Source organism: Gorilla gorilla, chromosome 8 (assembly GCF_029281585.2).
Source record: "Gorilla gorilla gorilla isolate KB3781 chromosome 8, NHGRI_mGorGor1-v2.1_pri, whole genome shotgun sequence".
Lineage (NCBI taxonomy): Eukaryota > Metazoa > Chordata > Mammalia > Primates > Hominidae > Gorilla > Gorilla gorilla.
Window position 1 is genome coordinate 145,865,599 of NC_073232.2, and position 19,163 is coordinate 145,884,761.

At 45.9% G+C, this 19,163-nt stretch overlaps 1 protein-coding gene across 1 annotated transcript in view; it reads left to right on the forward strand.

Annotated features, from left to right (window-relative positions):
* Nucleotides 1-17,325: 17,325 nt before the first annotated feature.
* The window catches only part of CYP2E1 (cytochrome P450 family 2 subfamily E member 1), a 47,886-nt gene continuing 46,048 nt past the window's right edge, over nucleotides 17,326-19,163 (forward strand). The window contains exon 1 of the mRNA XM_055353999.2: nucleotides 17,326-17,418. The gene's annotated coding sequence lies outside the window, so the exon portion shown is untranslated. The remainder of the gene's footprint in view (nucleotides 17,419-19,163) is intronic.

Genomic DNA, 19,163 nt, shown 5'->3' on the forward strand with positions numbered 1-19,163 from the left:
TATCAAAGGACACCCAGGCCTGTGGGAAGAGGTGTCCTGGAGAGGAAAATGGCAGAGGGAGGTGTGTCTGCCCCAGCCGTGTGGGGCTGGAGAGTTGGGGAGAGAATGAATTTGCTACGATAATTCAGTGTTAAGAGTCCACGTGCCAGCAGAGCAGCCCCCAGCCTTGGCGCTACTGACCTTGGGGCTGGGTTGTTCTCTGCATGGGGCCATCCTGTGCATCATAGGTGCTGAGCAGCATCCCTGGCCTCCACCCACCAGGTACCAGTGGCAGCCCCCTTCCAGTTGTGACAATAAAAAAAAGTCTCCAGACGTCACCAAATGTTTCCTGGGGGCAAAATCAGCACAGTTGGAACTTCTGGGTTAGCAGCAGATTGGATAGGATGATGGTGAGTGACTGCCTAAACCATCACCAGCCTGTGTGAGCTGACAAAGGAGGGCTCCTTACTTATGAGTTTATTTGTGTAAAGTCTTAAAAAATTAAAGATATTAGCTTAGTAACTATACACGTAATGAATTAACTTTACTGAAAAGAATAGCATGTAGAAAAAATGAGAATTTTAGCAAAATTATTAGATGGCGATGAATGTGGTGTCTCCCTCCTGAGATCTGGTTGTTGAGTGTGGCGTCTCCCTCCTGAGATCTGGTCAGTGGAAAGTGTGGTGTCTCCCTCCTGAGATCTGGTCAGTTGAGTGTGGCGTCTCCCTCCTGAGGTCTTGTCAGTTGAGTGTGGCATCTCCCTCCTGAGGTCTGGTCAGTTGAGTGTGGCGTCTCCCTCCTGAGATCTGGTCATTGAGTGTGGCATCTCCCTCCTGAGATCTGGTCAGTGGAAAGTGTGGCGTCTCCCTCCTGAGATCTGGTCAGTTGAGTGTGGCGTCTCCCTCCTGAGGTCTGGTCAGTTGAGTGTGGCGTCTCCCTCCTGAGATCTGGTCAGTTGAAAGTGTGGCGTCTCCCTCCTGAGATCTGGTCGTTGAGTGTGGCGTCTCCCTCCTGAGATCTGGTCGTTGAGTGTGGCGTCTCCCTTCTGAGATCTGGTCAGTTGAGTGTGGCGTCTCCCTCCTGAGATCTGGTCAGTGGAAAGTGTGGCATCTCCCTCCTGAGATCTGGTCAGTGGAAAATGTGGCATCTCCCTCCTGAGATCTGGTCAGTGGAAAGTGTGGCGTCTCCCTCCTGAGATCTTGTCACTTGAGTGTGGCGTCTCCCTCCTGAGATCTGGTCATTGAGTGTGGCGTCTCCCTCCTGAGATCTGGTCGTTGAGTGTGGCGTCTCCCTCTTGAGATCTGGTCAGTGGAAAGTGTGGCGTCTCCCTCCTGGAATGTAAGTTGTTGAGTGTAGCGTCTCTGTCCTGAGATGTGTTCAGTTGAGTGTGGCATCTCCCTCCTGAGATTTGGTCATTGAGTGTGGTATCTCCCCCTTTCTTGTTCCTCTTTTGCCATGTGAGGCACCTGCTCCCCCTTCACCTTCCACCATGACTGGAAACTTCCTGAGGCCTCCCCAGAAGCAGATACAACTCTCCTTCCTGTACAGCCTGCAGAACCATGAGCCAATTAAACCTTTTTTTCTTATAAATTACAGAGTCTCAGGTATTTTTTTATAGCAGTGTGAGAACAGGTGAATACAGAGACCTCTCCCAAGGGAACATCCTGTGTCTAATTGTTGGTGGGTGTCTCACCGACCCCAGAGTTGAAGAAGCCCCTTTGCTTAGCTTGTTTCCCATAGGCTGAGCACAGGGTCCCCCAGGGAGTGCCTGGTTGACGGTGGTCAGGTGACTCAGACCTGCTGAGTCTTGCTGGGGATGGCCCTGCTGCCTGAGGATCCCAAAACGTTGGAAGATGAGGGACTGTCATTGGGCTTTGAGGATCCCCGTAGCCCTAGGACAATTCCAGGTATGTAGCAGGTGCTCCCACATCTTACCACTTAGCTTGGATTTTGAGGTTTAAATGCTACAAATATGGTTACTTATTGTGGGCCATGAAATAACCTTAAATCAGTGTTGCAGGGACCTTTGATACTGAATGTTTTTATAAATCAACATTATTTTTTAAGAAAAGTGGTGTGTTTGATTAGGAAAATCCGGCATAGCTGAAGGTTATATCACATTTGAATAAATTAGAGGAAGTGTTCAAATCTTGGGTTGCTGAAATGCTATTACATATACTGTCATGGAAAATAGATAATCATTGGCCAGAGATTAAAAACATGTGCCGATTGATTGAGTTGAAGGATGTTAGAAGGTTTGGAAAATTAAAGGGGCCAGTTGTCTTCCTCTGATGAAATTAAGAAGCACTTTAAATCAGCCATGGCCACGTCTCTGGTTCTTTTGCAATGACTGTTTTCTCCATGTCTTATTTTCTGCACTTGGTCACTAAGATAAATTGCTAGGTTTCTCCTGAGCACAATTATCATCTCAGTTCTACCTACGGGCACTTTCTGTGACACCTACACTGCTTTACCAATCAGTTGTGGGCCTTTGGCCCAAACAAGGAAGTGAGTGAACCCCCATGGGCTCACAATGCCTCATCTGCATGGCCAGGCCTGCTGGGTGCAGAGCGGGGGTCTGGGCTCCAGCCTCATCTGCATGGCCAGGCCTGCTGGGTGCAGAGCGGGGGTCTGGGCTCCAGGCTCATCTGCATGGCCAGGCCTGCTGGGTGCAGAGCGGGGGTCTGGGCTCCAGCCTCATCTGCATGGCCAGGCCTGCTGGGTGCAGAGTGGGGGTCTGGGCTCCAGCCTCATCTGCATGGCCAGGCCTGCTGGGTGCAGAGCGGGGGTCTGGGCTCCAGGCTCATCTGCATGGCCAGGCCTGCTGGGTGCAGAGCGGGGGTCTGGGCTCCAGGCTCATCTGCATGGCCAGGCCTGCTGGGTGCAGAGCGGGGGTCTGGGCTCCAGGCTCATCTGCATGGCCAGGCCTGCTGGGTGCAGAGCGGGGGTCTGGGCTCCAGCCTCATCTGCATGGCCAGGCCTGCTGGGTGCAGAGCGGGGGTCTGGGCTCCAGCCTCATCTGCATGGCCAGGCCTGCTGGGTGCAGAGCGGGGGTCTGGGCTCCAGCCTGCCGGAAGACTCTTAGTCTCCCCAGAGCCTTTGGATGCTCCATCCTTGAAGTCAGGACAGTGTCTCCCTGGACACTGCAGGCCACCTCAGCGTCTGGATGGGCACATAAGAATTGTGATGAAAATATTTACCTTCCCAAGTTCACATCAACAGCCAGACATGCTGACAGTGTGCATGCCGGTGTGGTGTGATGAGAATGTCACGTGCCTCTGTGTCTTTCCGCCCCAAAACCCATAACTTTCATCATGAGTAAAAAAATAATCAGGCGAATCCCAGTCAAGGGAATCCCAGGCAGATACAAAATACCTGGCCAATATTCTCCAAAACTACCAAGTTCATCAAAAGCAAGGAAAGTCTGAGAAAATGCTGCAGTCAAGAGAAGCCTAAGGAAACTCCTAACTGTGATGTGGACAGAAGGACGTTAGGGGAACACGGAGGAACTGGGAATCAGCCATGGATTGCAGTTGATAGTATAGGATCGATACTGGCACATTAATGTAACACATGCTAATGGGAGATGTCAGTAACAGGGGAAACTGGGTGGGGGCAAATTTAAAACTATTCTAAAAGATTAAGTCTATTTAAATAAAATTCCATCCTCCTGCAGGGAGGGTTGCACATGGCCCTTGTGTGCCCAGGGCAGAGGTGCTGGGGAGAAGCCACCAGCTGTGGCTTTGATCTCCCCAGGTCCATCACCCAGAAGCCCTGCAGGTGCCCTGGCCTGTCTCTGCTCGAGCCTGGGGGCGGTTCCCATGGGGACCCCTTTCTACCTCCGAGTGGGGTAATTGCTCCCTGAGAGCCTCTCCTGGGGACACATGGGCCTCTGTAGCAACCTCAGCATCCACCCCGAGGGGACAGACTTCACTCAAAGGTCAGCATCAAACACAGGAGACACTGACTGGGAAGAGACGGGCGTCAGCCTTGAGGCACCATCATGTCCGTGGACATGTGGACTCCCATTTAGACAGGAGCTGGCCTAGCCACACTCCTCACTCAGTGAGTGGCTGCAACCCTCCATGCCTTCCTTCCACATGGATGACCCACCTAATTTTCCTTTCAATGTTTTTGAAAAGTCAGATCTGATTCTACCCTGCCCTGACCTACTTTAATGTGGAAAAAATGTTGCTGAAATTGCTTTGCTGTTGTGTTGAGGGTTTCCGTTTGAAACTGTAAGTGCCTGGGAACCTCTGTGGGCCTGCTCTGTGCCCTATCTGTGCCCTCGATCAGGTGAGCAAGAAGCCGGAGCCCTGTGGTTTGGCCTTTAAGGCAGATCAGGATCTGTAAGAGGGGCCTGGAAGCTTCCTGTGAATCTGGTGCAAGGCTCAGCCCTGCCCTTGGTTTGACAGGCAAATGGGGCTCCTTGATGGAGGATGGATTTCGGGCCTCAGACTGGGCAGCCAGGAGGTCTTTGGGACTGCCTGAGCTGAGGGCTGCCTGGGCTGAGGACTGCCTGGGCTGAGGGCTCCCTGGCTGGGGGCTGCCTGGGCTGGGGGACTGCCTGGGCTGAGGACTGCCTGGGCCGGGGGACTGCCTGGGCTGAGGGGACTGCCTGGGCTGGGGGACTGCCTGGGCTGGGGGACTGCCTGGGCTGAGGACTGCCTGGGCTGAGGGGACTGCCTGGGCTGGGGGACTGCCTGGGCTGGGGGACTGCCTGGGCTGAGGACTGCCTGGGCTGAGGGGACTGCCTGGGCTGGGGGACTGCCTGGGCTGGGGGACTGCCTGGGCTGGGGGACTGCCTGGGCTGAGGACTGCCTGGGCTGAGGGGACTGCCCGGGCTGATGGGACTGCCCGGGCTGAGGGGACTGCCCGAGCTGAGGGGACTGCCCGGGCTGAGGGGACTGCCCGGGCTGAGGGGACTGCCTGGGCTGAGGACTGCCTGGGCTGAGGGGACTGCCTGAGCTGAGGGGACTGCCTGGGCTGAGGGGACTGCCTGAGCTGGAGGACTCCCTGGGCTGAGGACTGCCTGGGCTGAGGGGACTGCCTGGGCTGAGGGACTGCCTGGGCTGGGGGACTGCCTGAGCTGGGGGGACTGCCTGGGCTGAGGACTGCCTGGGCTGAGGGGACTGCCTGGGCTCGGGTACTGCCTGGGCTGAGGACTGCCTGGGCTGAGGACTGCCTGGGCTGGGGGACTGCCTGAGCTGGGGGACTGCCTGGGTTGGGGGACTGCCTGGGCTGGGGGACTGCCTGGGCTGGGGGACTGCCTGGGCTGAGGACTGCCTGGGCTGAGGACTGCCTGGGCTGAGGGGACTGCCTGGGCTGGGGGACTGCCTGAGCTGGAGGACTGCCTGGGCTGAGGACTGCCTGGGCTGAGGGGACTGCCTGGGCTGAGGGGACTGCCTGGGCTGAGGGGACTGCCTGGGCTGGGGGACTGCCTGAGCTGGAGGGACTGCCTGAGCTGGGGGGACTGCCTGAGCTGGGGGACTGCCTGGGCTGGGGGGACTGCCTGGGCTGAGGGGACTGCCTGGGCTGAGGGGACTGCCTGAGCTGGGGGGACTGCCTGGGCTGAGGGGACTGCCTGGGCTGAGGGGACTGCCTGGGCTGGGGGCTGCCTGGGCTGGCGGCTCCCTGGCTGGGGGCTGCCTGTGCTGAGGGCTGCAGCTGAAGGCTGCCTGGGTTGAAGACTACCTGGACTGGGTACCTCCTGGGCTGGGAAGGAAGTGGGTTTGGCCTTGTTTCCTCTGATGTTGACTAAGCCGCCTCTCCTTGCCCTGGGCTGGGCTTGTCCTGCCCGAGGAGGCTAGGTGGTCAGAGATGGGTGGTGGGAGAGGTACGTGAGGTTGGTTGAGTGGAGGCGCTGGATTAGGGGCTGCGCCGAGGCTGGGTCTGTGCCTTTCTTTGATGTATCCAGTCTCGGACACAGCCTGACACCCCGAGGGAACAAACCTCCCACCCAGACCAGGAACAGGAACGGCCAGTCCATGCCCGCTTCTGCATGGAGTCTGCCCTCCTGAGGGAGCGGCCTGGGGTGGCTGAGGTAGGGCCGCAGTCATGGTTTCTACTAAGGAGCTGTGGCCAGGTCAACCTACAGCCGAAATCTGACAGCTGAGGTCACCTGGCCAAAAGAGCTGGAGTCTGGCCTGGTGGTAGTTGGAGCCACTCACTGCCCTGATGTCCCCACATGCCTCCCTTTGGAGAGTGCCCCTCACAGCCTCTGCAGGTGAAACCTGTGCTGTCCTGAGGCTAACTCTCCATAAAGCCCATGCCTGCTGGGTGGTTTCCCTTCTCTGTGACCCAGAGTCTTGTGCCCAGGTCACTGATGTGGTCTCCACCTGCCTCGGGGGCCAAACACACTTGCACACCACGAGCTTCTGTGTGCTGGAATAATGGAGGAAATATTTAAAATCAAAGCAATGAGAGGCTCTTGCTGCATTTTTGTTATTTACTGTGATGCCAGCCCCGCTGCAGGCCAGCAGGGAGCACTGTCCTCGGGGGTGAGTGATGCTGGGCTTGTTGACTCCCTCGCAGAGTGGAGGGTTAATGCTCTGATTCTCCCTGGGCTCAGGGACCCATGTTAACATCTTAATTATGTGCTTTCTGCAGCAAAGTTGCCAACAGCAAACTTTCCCAGAGAGTCTCAGCAGGACAGCGAGCAAGGGGACAGGTCCCAGAGAGTCTCAGCAGGACAGTGAGCAAGCGGACAGGTCCCAGAGAGTGTCAGCAGGACAGCGAACAAGGGGACAGGTCCCAGAGAGTCTCAGCAGGACAGCGAGCAAGCGGACAGGTCCCAGAGAGTGTCAGCAGGACAGCGAGCAAGCGGACAGGTCCCAGAGAGTCTCAGCAGGACAGCGAGCAAGGGTACAGGTCCCAGAGAGTCTCAGCAGGACAGCGAGCAAGGGGACAGGTCCCAGAGAGTCTCAGCAGGACAGCGAGCAAGGGGACAGGTCCCAGAGAGTGTCAGCAGGACAGCGAGCAAGGGGACAGGTCCCAGAGAGTGTCAGCAGGACAGCGAGCAAGGGGACAGGTCCCAGAGAGTCTCAGCAGGACAGCGAGCAAGCGGACAGGTCCCGGAGAGTGTCAGCAGGACAGCGAGCAAGGGGACAGGTCCCGGAGAGTCTCAGCAGGACAGCGAGCAAGCGGACAGGTCCCAGAGAGTCTCAGCAGGACAGCGAGCAAGCGGACAGGTCCCAGAGAGTCTCAGCAGGACAGCGAGCAAGGGGACAGGTCCCAGAGAGTCTCAGCAGGACGGCGAGCAAGCGGACAGGTCGCCTGGCCACCCTGTTCCTGCGCTGGTGGCACTAGCTGTGCCCAGTGACCCCTGAGGGCCTCGCACTCCTAATGGCAGCAAACAACCACACAGCGTAGAGGCGTTTGTCCTGCAGGGTTTCTCTGAAGACCCTCCACTCCAGGGCTGCTGCTTTGCTTTTTTCCTCCTCTTTTACCTGATGGCACTTGTAGGAAACATCCTCATGGTCATGGCCATCAGTCTGAATCCAGGCCTCCACACGCCAATGTACTTCTTTCTCACCAACCTGGCCCTTTTAGACATCGTCTGTACATCCATGGACAACAGCAGAGTGGTGGCTGTGCTGTACACAGTGGTCAGCCCCACCCTGAACCCCTCACCTACTCCCTGTGGAACAAGGACTTATCAGTAGCACTGAGGAGAGTGTTTTCTTGCATCAGGTAAAAGGAAGGGAAGTTTCTAGTGTGAAATGTTCCAGGTGTTAACAAACTAATTTCAACATATGACTTTGAGAATCTCATGTAAGCAGCAAGGAACAAGAAAGTCATTAATGCCACATATTTATAAATAATGTGCTCCCGCACGGGGCTGCCATCATTCAACGTGGAACTCCCAGCATCCCAAGGCTGTATGGGTAGGTGCAGTCAGGGCTACAAGGCAGCAGGGAGCTAAGGGAGGGCCAGCGGCTAGTTGAGCAGGAGCCCAAAAGGGCCACTTAACACCCTCCGACACCCCATGCACCTGCTTGACTCCCTTTCACTGGCAACTGGGTCCCAGGAGCAATGTGGGAGCATTCACCTTGGGGGTGCCGCTGGCCGTGTCTTCTTTTAGTCAGGGGTTCTTGCCCGGGGATGGGTCAAGAGTCACATATGCCCACTGTGCACACTGCCTGGTCTATGTTGACGGGGTGGGGGCATTTCTTTATATCCTGCTTTGGAGAAAATCACCCAAACCCCGACTCTCCAACCCAACTCCTCTCGGTGTGAGGTCAAGGAAAACATGAGAAATGCTCTCCTCCCTGTGTGAGGTTTCATGGTCCTGGCACCATAAAGGGTGAGAGATGGGGTTATCCAGCCTTTCTTTTTAATGACCTGCAGGAAATACATGGGGCTTTACTGATTTACTTCCTTTCAGAGAGGGGCATTCTCATTCTTTAATTTATGCACCAATCACCTACATTCTGTCATTAACTTATTATCTTTGTTTAATTGATTATCCTTGTGTCCATCACCAATCCATCTATTTTATGCATTTCAAAGCCAGTTGCAAACATCAGTTCACTTCTTAAATACTTCTGCGTGCATATCATTAAACATTTGTTTATAGTTATTTTTCCTTTTAAGGTAATATTTTCAAACAACAAAATGCATAAATAAGGGTGTACGTTTGCTGAGTAATGTAATTATCAAATCAGGTGCCCATGTGTGATGATCAAATCGGGTACCCGTGTGTGATGATCAGATCCTTCTGTCTAATCGTATGTTTGTACACCTTAACCTCTCTTCATCCCCTTCCCCCACACCCTTCCCAGCCTCTGGTAACTATCATTTTACTCTCTACCTCCATGAGATCAACTTTTTAAGCTCCCACATGTGAGTGAGAACATGCAATATTTGTCTTTCTATGGCCGGCTTATTTCACTTGTCATAATGACCTCCAGTTCCATCCATGTTGCTGCACATGATAAGATTTCATTCTTTTTTATGGCTGAATAGTATTCCATTGTGTATATATACCACATTTTCCTTATCCCTTCATTCATTGATGGACACTTAGGTTGATTCCATATCTTGGCTATTGTGAATAGTGCTGCAATAAACATGGGGGTACAGGTATCCCTTTGATATACTGATTTCTTTTCCCTTGGATAAATACCCAGTGGGATTGCTGGTTCATATGGTAGTTCTATTTTTAGTTTTTGAGAAACCTCCATACTGTTTGCCGTGATGGCTGTACTAATTTACATATCCACTAACAGTGCACGAGAGTTCCCTTTTATCTGCGCTCTTGCCGCCATTTGTTATTTTTTGTCTTTTTAATAATAACCATCCTAACTAGAATGAGATGACATCTCATTGTGGTTTTGGTTTGTGTCTCCCTGATGATTCTTGATATTGAGTATTTTTTTCACATACCTGTTGTCTATTTGCATGTCTTCTTTTGAGAAATGTCTATTCAGATCATTTGCCCATTTTTAAATCTTTTTTTTTCTGTTGAGATGTTGCAGCTTCTTTTATATTCTGGATATTAATCACTTCTTGGATGATTGGTTTGCAGATATTTTCTCCCATTCTATAGGTTGTCTCACCACTCTTTTGATTGTTTCCTTCACCATGTAAAAATCTTTTAGTTTGATATAACACTATTTGTTAATTTTTGCTTCTGTTGCTTGTGATTTCAAGGTCTTATTCATAAAATCTTTTTTTTCAGACCAATGTTCTGAAGCATTTACCCTATGTTTTCTTCTAGCAGTTTTATAGTTTTGGGTCTTACATTTAGATCTTTGATTCATTTTGAGTTGATTTTTGTATAGAGTAGAAAGGGGTCTAGTTTTATTCTTCTGCATGTGAATATCTAGTTTTCCCAGTACCATTTATTAAAGAAGCTGTCCTTTCCTCAGTGAATATTCTTGGCACCTTTGTCAAAAATCAGTTGGTTGTAGATATGTGGATTAATTTCTGGGTTCTCCATTCTGTTCCATTGGTCTATGTGTCTGTTTTTATGCCAGTACCATGCCATTGCTGTTTTGGTTACTGCAGCTTTGTAGTATATTTTGAGGTCTGCTAATGTGATAGCTCCAGCTTTGTTCCTTTTGCTCAGGATTGCTTTGGCTATTCGGGATATTTTGTGATTCCATACAAATTTTATGATTTTTTTTCTAGTTCTGTAGGGATGTCATTGGTATTTCGGTAGAGATAGCACTGAATCTGTAGATTGCCTTGGGTAGTATTGTCATTCTCCTATCCATAAGCATGAGATATCTCTCTATTTGTATCCTCTTCAATTTTGTTATCAATATTTTGTAGTTTTCCCTGTAGAGATCTTTTACTTCCTTGGCTAAATTTGTTCCTAGGCACTGTTTTTTTGTATCTATTGTAAATGGGATTGCCTTCTTGATTTCTTTTTCAGCTAGTTCATTGTTCATGTGCCTTAATCCATTTGTGTTGCTATAAAGGAATACCTGAGGTTGGGTAATTTATGAAGAAATTAGGTTTATTTGGCTCACAGTTCTGCAGGCTGTAACAGAAGCATGGCACTAGCATATGCTTCTGGTGAGGGCCTCAAAGCTTCCACTCATGGAAGAAGGCAAGAGGGAGCTGCCTCACATGGTGAGGCGAAGGGAGAGAGAAAGATGGAAGGAAGGTGCCAGTCTTTTAAAATATAATCAGTTCTTGCTCATTACCATGAAGATGGCACCAAGACATTCATTAGGGATCTGCTCCCATGCTCCAAATACCTGCCAATAGGCCCCACCTCCAACATTGGGGAACAAATTTCAACATGAGATTTGGAGGGGACAAATATCTAAACTGTATTGTCACATATAGAAATGCTACTGATTTTTGTATATTAGAATCCTGCAACTTTACTAAATTTATCAGTACTAAGAGTTAGAACTTTCTTTTCCTCTAAGCACTGAAACAAGGATGCCCCCCCCACTTTTCTTCATTCAGTAAGCTGTTAACGGTGGGTTTGTCATATATATTTATTATGTTGAGTTACTTTGATTATATATTTAATTTATTAAGAGCTTTTATCATGAAGGAGATGTTGAATTTTATCAAAACATTTTTCTGCATCTATTGAGATGATCATGTTTTTTTCCCTTCATTCTACTGATGTATGTATGATGTTTGTTGATTTGTGTAGGTTGAACTATCCTTGCATTCCTGGGATAAAGCCCACTTGAGCATGGTTATTGTTTTTTGATATGTTGTTTTAATTCAGTTTGATAGTATTTTGTTGAGGATTTTTGCATCTATGTACACAAGAGATATTGGCCTGTAGTTTTCTTTTTGCTGTTGTTGTTGTGTCCTTGTCTGGTTTTGGTATCAAAGTTATTCTGGTCTTGAAGAATGAGTTAGGAAGAATTCCCTCTGCTTTAATTTTTTGGAATAGTTTAAGAGGAAGCAGTATATTAATTATTCTTTAAAAATTCTGTAGGATTCAGCAGTGAAGCCATCCAGTACTGGACTTTTCTTTGTTGAAGGACTTTTTATTACTGATTCAATCTTGTTACTTGTCTTGGTCTGTTCAGGTTTTCTATTTCTTCTTGGTTTAATCTTGGTAAGTTGTACATGTCCAGAAATTTATCAGTCTCTACAGTTGTTCATAGCAGTCTCTAATGATCCTTGATAGTTCTGTGATATCCATTGTGATTTCTTCTTTTTCGTTGCTGCTGTTATTTATTTGAGACTTCTCTTTTCTTAATGTTAGTCTAGGTAATGGTTTATCAACTTTTTCTTTTCAAAAAACCAACTTTTCATTTTTTGTTATTTTGTATTGTGTTTTTGTTTAATTTGATTTCTGCTCTGATCTTTACTATTTCTTTTCTTCTACTAATTTTGGGGTTGGTTTGTTCTTGCTTTCCTAGTTCCTTGAGGTGCATTATTAAGTCATTTATTTTCTTTCTAGTTTTTTTTTAATGTAGGCATTTATTGCTGTAAACTTGCCTTTTAATACTGTTTTTCCGTTGTGTTTCTATTTTCATTTGTTTCAAGAAGTATTAAAATTTCATTCTTAATTTCTTCCTTCACCCATTGTTTGTTCAGGATTATGCCGCTTAATTTCCATGTATTTTCATAGTTCTGAATGTTTTTCTTGTTATTGATTTCTAGTTTTATTCCATTGTGATCAGATAAGATATTTGATATAATTTTGATTTAAAACATTTGTTGAGACCTGTTTTGTATCCTAGTATATGACCAATCCTGCAGAATGCTCCATGTAGTGATGAAAAGAATGTGTTTTATGTAGCTGTTGGGTGAACTGTTCTGTAAAGGTTTATTAGACCCATTTGTTCTATGGTGCAATTTAGAGCCAATGTTTCTTTGTTGATTTTCTGTCTAGATGATCTGTCCAGTGCAGAGAGTGGGGTGCTGAAGTCCCCAACTATTATTGTAGTGGGGTCTACCTCTCCCTTTAGATCCAATGATATTTGCTCTATATATCTGGGTGCTCTAGTGTTGGGTGCATATATATTTAAAATTGTTATGTTCTCTTGCTGAGCTGATCCCTTTATTATTATATAGTGTCCTTCTTTGTCTCTTTTTACAGTTTTTAGCTTGAAATCTGTACTTTCTGATATAAATACAGGTACTCCTGCTTGTTTTTTTTGTTGTTTGTTTGTTTGTTTTTTGTTTTGATGGAGCCTCATTCTGTTGCCCAGGCTGGAGTGCAGAGGCACTCTCTCGGCTCACTGCAACCTCTGCCTCCCAGGTTCACCTGATTCTTTTGCCTCAGCCTCCTGAGTAGCTGGGATTACAGGTGTGTGCCACCATGCCCAGCTAATTTTTATTTTTGTATTTTCAGTAGAGATGGGGTTTCACCATATTGGCCAGGCTGGTCTGGAACTCCTAACCTCGTGATCTGCCTGCCTTGGCCTCCCAGAGTGCTGGATATATGGATGTGAGCCACCGTCTCTGGCACTTTTGGTTTTCATTTGCATGAAATATCTTTTTCCATTCCTTTCTTCACTGTCAGTCTTTGTGTGTCTTTATAGGTAAGGCAGCACATATAGTTGGGCCTTTTTTTTTTTTTGTCCTTCAGCCAGTCTCTAGCTTTTAAATGGGCAATTTAATCTATTTACATTCAAAGTTATTACTGATAGGTGGCAACTTACTCCTGTTATTTTATTGATTGCTTTCTGGTTGCTTTGTATATTCTTTGGTCCTTGCTTCATCTGTTATTATTTATTTTTGCAGTTGGGTGGTTTTCTGTAGTGATAAGGCTTGATTCCTTTATCTTTCCCCTTTGTTATATCAGTTAGTTTTATAGTTTTGCATGTTTTCATGATGGGTTATTGTCTTTTCACTTCTAAATCTAAGGCTCCCTTGAGCATTTCCTGTAAGACTGCTCTAGTGGTGATGAATTCCCTCAATTTTCCTTCTCAAGAAAAATTATTTCTCCTCCATTCTTGAAGGATAGATTTGCTGGATATAATATTCTTGGTTGACAGGTTTTTAAAAATTTATTTCAGTACTTGGAATATATCATCTCATTCTCTTCTGACCTGTAAGGTTTCTGCTGAGAAATCTGCTGTTAATCAAACTGGGATTCCCTTATATCTGAATTGATGCTTTTCTCCTGCTACTTTAAAAATTCTTTATGTTTGACTTTTGACAGTTTGACTATAATGTGCCTTGGAGAGGACCTGTTTGGGTTGAATCTATTTGGGGTTCTTGGAGCTTCCTGGGCTTGGACATTCATCCCTCTCCCAAGATTTGGGATTTTTCTGCTGTTATTTCATTAAATGTGTTTTCCATTTCCCTTCTTTTCTCCTCCTGGAATGCCCAGAATATTTGTTTGCTTAATGGTGTCCCATAAATCCTGCAGGCTTTCTTTATTCCTTTAAATTATTTTTTGTCTGCCTGTATTATTTCAAAAGACCTATCTTCAAGTACAGAAGTTCTTTCTTCTCCTTTGTTTAATCTGTTATTGAAGTGCTTGATTGTATATTTTAATTTCATTCACTGAATTCATCAGCTGAGGATTTCCATTTGGCTCTTTTTAATGATATCTACCATTTAGTTAAATTTCTTATTCATATCATAAATTATTTTCTAATTTCATTGAATGTTGTATCTGTATTCTCTTGTAACTCACTGAGTTTCCTTAAGATTATTATTTTGAATTCTTTTTCTGGCATTTTATATATTTCCTTATGATTGAGATCTGTCATAGGAGAATTATTATTTTTCTTTGGAGGTGCCATGTTTCCTTGCGTTTTCAAGGTTAATGTGTTGAGGTGTCTCTATGTTGATATCTGTACATCTGGTGGGAAAAAAAATCACCTCTTTTGCTTGTATGGAGTAAGTTTTGAAGCGAAAGACTCATTCATGTGAATGGGCCTCAGGGCATCAGTTCAGTGGGGTGCATTGCCCTGGGCTCTAGATGGATGCAGTAATGTAGTCTCTGTGTAGTCTTTTCAGCTGTAATCTACATTAGTGGTGTTTCAAGTTTCTCAGTGGCCTAGTCTGAGAGAGTCTGTGGCACTGATGGTGCAGCTTTCCCTCTCCTTTTTAAAGAGCTTGTGCACTTAGGTCAGGCTTACCAGGCTGTTTCTCAGGTTGGGATGTGTGTGCATATGCACAATGGGCTGGTCAACTTGAGGTCTGGCTCCCTGGGGTTGGGGCCACTGGGCTGTTACTCTGGCCAGGAGCATGAGCATAGATATTTGGCCAGCTTATGGGCATGCTCACCATGGGTGGCTGACAGGGCTGTTTCTCAGGCCTGGTATGCAGGCACAGGGCTGCTTGACTGGCCTGGGGGTGTGTCTGCTGCAGGCAGCCCATGGGACTATTTCTCAGACCCAGGATACAGCTGCATGACTGCTCAGCTGGCCTGAGTGTGTGTCTGCTGGGGGTGGGCCACCAGGCTGTTTCTTGGACCTGGGATGTGGGTGTGCATCTGCTCAGCTGGACTGGGGATTTGCCCACCAGGGTTGGCCAGCTGAGCTGCTTTTCAGTCCCAGGGCACACAACTGCTTGGTTGTTCTGGGAGTGTTTTGCAAATGGCAGTCCCTAGAGCAGTTTCTCAGCCACTGATTGTGGACATAGGGCCATTGGACAAGTCAGGGCCTTGTCTGCAGGGAATAGGGCACCTCAAAACTGTTACTCAGGCCCTGAATATAGGCACATAGCCACTCCACTGGCCTGGAAGCGTGTCAGCTACTCAGAGGCTTGAGGGCCTCTCTGACTTGGAGGAGGGCATGCAGCAGTGTGGCTGGCTCAAGGGCAGTTTTGCCCTGGGTGGGACTGCCAGACTTTTCCTCTGTCTGGAAGTGAGGGTGGTAGGAGTTGGTTTTTCTGCTCTCCAGGGTCACAGCCAATCCTGGGCCCAGGCTTCATGCTGCCAGCATTGTGGTGCTCGGCCACCAGTGTGGGCTTGGTGGAACAAAGACAGAGCTCCAGTGCTGGAAAGTTGCAGTGGATACTGGCCTCCAGAATAGGGTGCACTCCAGACATGACTCTGGTCTCAAGATGGTGCCCTGCTGCAGCAGACTGGCTTACAGGGGATAGTTAGGGGATGGGGAGTGCACATATTGTGCTCCTAATCTAGGGCAATGGAGCTGTGTGAATGCCTTGCAGCTCTCCAAACTGGGTGACGGTGGGATTCTCCTGTTGTAAGGACTTTAGGTGTTTGCAGTGGCAATCAGGGGTGGTGGGGATCTTTTGTTTATGCGCAATAAGTGACTCCTGACATTAGGCAGCTCTGATCTTGATGAGGGACAAGGGGTTGCAGAGGCCAAGTGCTTCCACACTGCCCTCCTGGACTTCTAATCACCACAGATGCATTTCCACTCCTCTTTTGCATACCAGCACTCTTCCTTCAACACTCCAGTCAACACTGAGCTGTTTATTTTTTGCTTTGGTTCCTTCTTGTCTGGGGTGGCGGGTGGGGAGGAGATGAATACCAGGCATCTCTAGTCAGCTATCTTATTCCCAAGCTTAGAGGCTCTCTAATGCTAGGTCACATAGGCCTCCTTTATGGCTCTAGGTGGTACCTTAAAAACAAGCTCCCCTTGGCTCTAGTAAATGGTTAGAGCACTGCTCCTCTCGAGTTAGAGGTGGGGAAGTCCCAAAGGGATATCCCAGTAGTGTGGGAAGGCTGGCTAGGGGTTTGTACCCAGGGGACCTGTGGGATGAAACTCCTACAGCATGGTGCTGCTGAACATCCACCGTAATTCGCATCTCCTGTGGCTGAATTTCAGAGCAGAGTTTCCAGGGCTGGAGGTGGTAGTCCCACCTCCCCATTTTGTCTCTGCCTGTCTTCAGGGATACTTCTTGATGCTTCCCATGGGCTAAGGTAGGGACAGTTCTCCTGCCAGGGAACCCAAAATGGTGGGGAAGCTGTTTGTCTCCTCCATTTTGCTTTTCTCAGTGTAGAAACAATGAGTTGGGGAAATTTTTCAACACATGTGGTGCCAGGCAGAATGGGGGAGGGGGCATTGCAAATGTGGGTGTCTAGTTCTCTTACCAACTACTCAGTGTTTTCACTTCTCTGTGGGCCTGGAAGTGGTCTCATCTTTTTATTTGAGTTCTGGGATATTTCTGGTGATAATCTTTGTTTTTGGTTTTCTGTGGGAGAGAGTGAAACCAGTTTGCTTCTATTCTACATTGCCTTTTGAAACTAGAAAAAAAACCTCCTTTTTTAAAGAGCTTGTGTGCTTAGGTCAGGCTTACCAGGAAAATCTCACTGTCTTAAGGTTAACTATGCCATGTAATGTAACATAATCACATGTATGTTAAAAGTGCTACTTGAATTAATAAGTGAGTTTATCAAGGTCACATAAAGTAAAACATACAAAAATAAATAGTGTTTTATGTACTAATAACAAGGATTGGAAATTGCAATCAAATAAACACCATTTGCAATTGCATCAAAGGCATGAAATAAGGATAAATTTAGCAAAATGTGTTTAAGACTTAAGTACTATGATCACAGCATTGTTGATAAAACTCAAGGAAGATAAAAATAAGTGGAGATACATGCTATGATTGCAGAGTCAATATTGATAATATTTCAGTTCTTCCAAAATTGAACTAGTACCTAGAAATTGACATTTGATTTTAAATTTTATATGGTTATTCAAATGTCATATAGTATTTTACACAATTTTGAAGAACAAGAAAGAACAGAATTAGGGAAATAAAATCACTTGATTTGAACATTTACTTTAAAGCTATTTTGGTAAAGACAGTCTGCTATTGATATAAGGATAAATATGTAAGGATAAATATTCAGAAATGAATAAACCTATACCTAAATGGTCAATTGATCTTTAATGAAGGATCAATACAGTTTAATCTAATCAGGGAAAAGATAGTCTTTTTTTTTTTTTTAATGGAGTCTTTCTCTGTCACCTAGGCTGAAGTACAGTGGTGTGATCTCGGCTCACTGCAACCTCTGTCTCCCAGGTTCAAGCAATTCTTATGCCTCAGCCTCCAGAGTAGCTAGGATTACAGGTATGTATCACCATGCCCAGCTAATTTTTGTATTTTTAGTAGAGACAGGGTTTCACATGTTGGCCAGGCTGGTCTTGAACTCCTGACCTCACGTGATCTGCCCACCTCGGCCTCCCAAAGTGCTGGGTTTACAGGCATGAGCCTCCATGCCCAGCCAAAAGATAATCTTTTCAAAAATGGTGTTGAAACAACTGGTTACTTATATATAGAAAAGAAATAACTGGTTATGTATATAGAAAAGAATGAACCATAATCCCTACCTCAAACCATATATGAACATTAAACAGATCATATACCAAAACAGTAAAGCTAAACTAAAAGCTACTAGAAAAAATATGCAACTTTTGGGTATACAAAAATTTTGTAGGTAGTGCACACACAAAAGCACAAACCACCAAAGAAAATAATTTACAAAGTAGGCTTTATAAAAATTAGAAACCTCTGCTTTTTGAAAGACATACATAAGAAAATGAAAAGGCAAACCACAAACCTGGAGAAAATATTCATAACATATATATTAGACAAAAGTTGTATTTCCATATTATATAAATAATTCTAAAAATTCAATAATAGGGAGACAATCAACCTAATTGTTTTTTAAAATGGTCAACTGATACAAACAGACCCTACATAAAAGAACTTATATGCATAGCCAATCAGCATGTGAAAAGATGTTCAACGTCATTAGTCATCAAGGAACTAGAAATTATAAGCAAAATGGGATACCATTAGAGACCCACTAACATTAAAGAAACTGACAATTTCAAGTGTTGGAAACAATGTAGAACAACTGCAACAACCGTAAATTTCTGGTGGAAATGTAAAATGGCAAAACTACTTTGGGGAAAAAATGACTTTTTTTTAGAAAGTTGAATGTATACTCCTAGGGATTTATGTAAGAGCTTGAAAAACACATATCAACACAAAGGCCTATGTATTTATGCTTACCCCAACTTTATCCAAATTAATCTAAAGCTAAAATTAAGACAAATATCCATCAATAGATGATGGACAAAACAATTGTGATATATCTATATAATGGAATAGGATTTAGCAATCTATATAATGGAATATAATTATATAAATGTGATACATCTATATAATGGAATAGGACTTAGCATGCATTCATCCTTGCACCAACATGGATGAATCTGAAAAGTGTTTTTAGATTAGCAAAAGAAGATAGATACAAAATAAGTTCATATTGTATAATTCCATTTATATAAAACTGCACAATAAGAGAACTAATGTAAAGTGAGAGAAAGAATAGTGATTGCTTGGGGCTGAGATGAAGGATTTGTATCAAAAGGGCAGAGAAGAGCTTGTTAGGGTAATTGAAATGTTCTGTATCATGATGTGGAGGTGTTTACATGGGTGTATAAACTTTTGAGAATGTATCAAATTATACACAAATATGTACATTTTATTATATGGAAATTATATCTCATTAAAGTTGATACAAAACAAGAATCCAGAACTCTATTTTGACATCTGGTGGACATCCCTCCAATCATGATTCCATGTCTCTCTGCATATACAGAAAGAAAGCTAAATCGTGTATAGCTAGAGAACTGCTTAGATTAGGTTGAAAGATAAAATTTTATGAGAATATCATATATGTTTTAAAAGCAAGTTTTAGCTATATTTACTAATAAAAAGAAAGGAAACTGATGAAGCTAAAGAAGCTCAGGAAAATATTTCTTATAAAGATTAGTTTCCAAGAAACTACATGACTACATATCCTC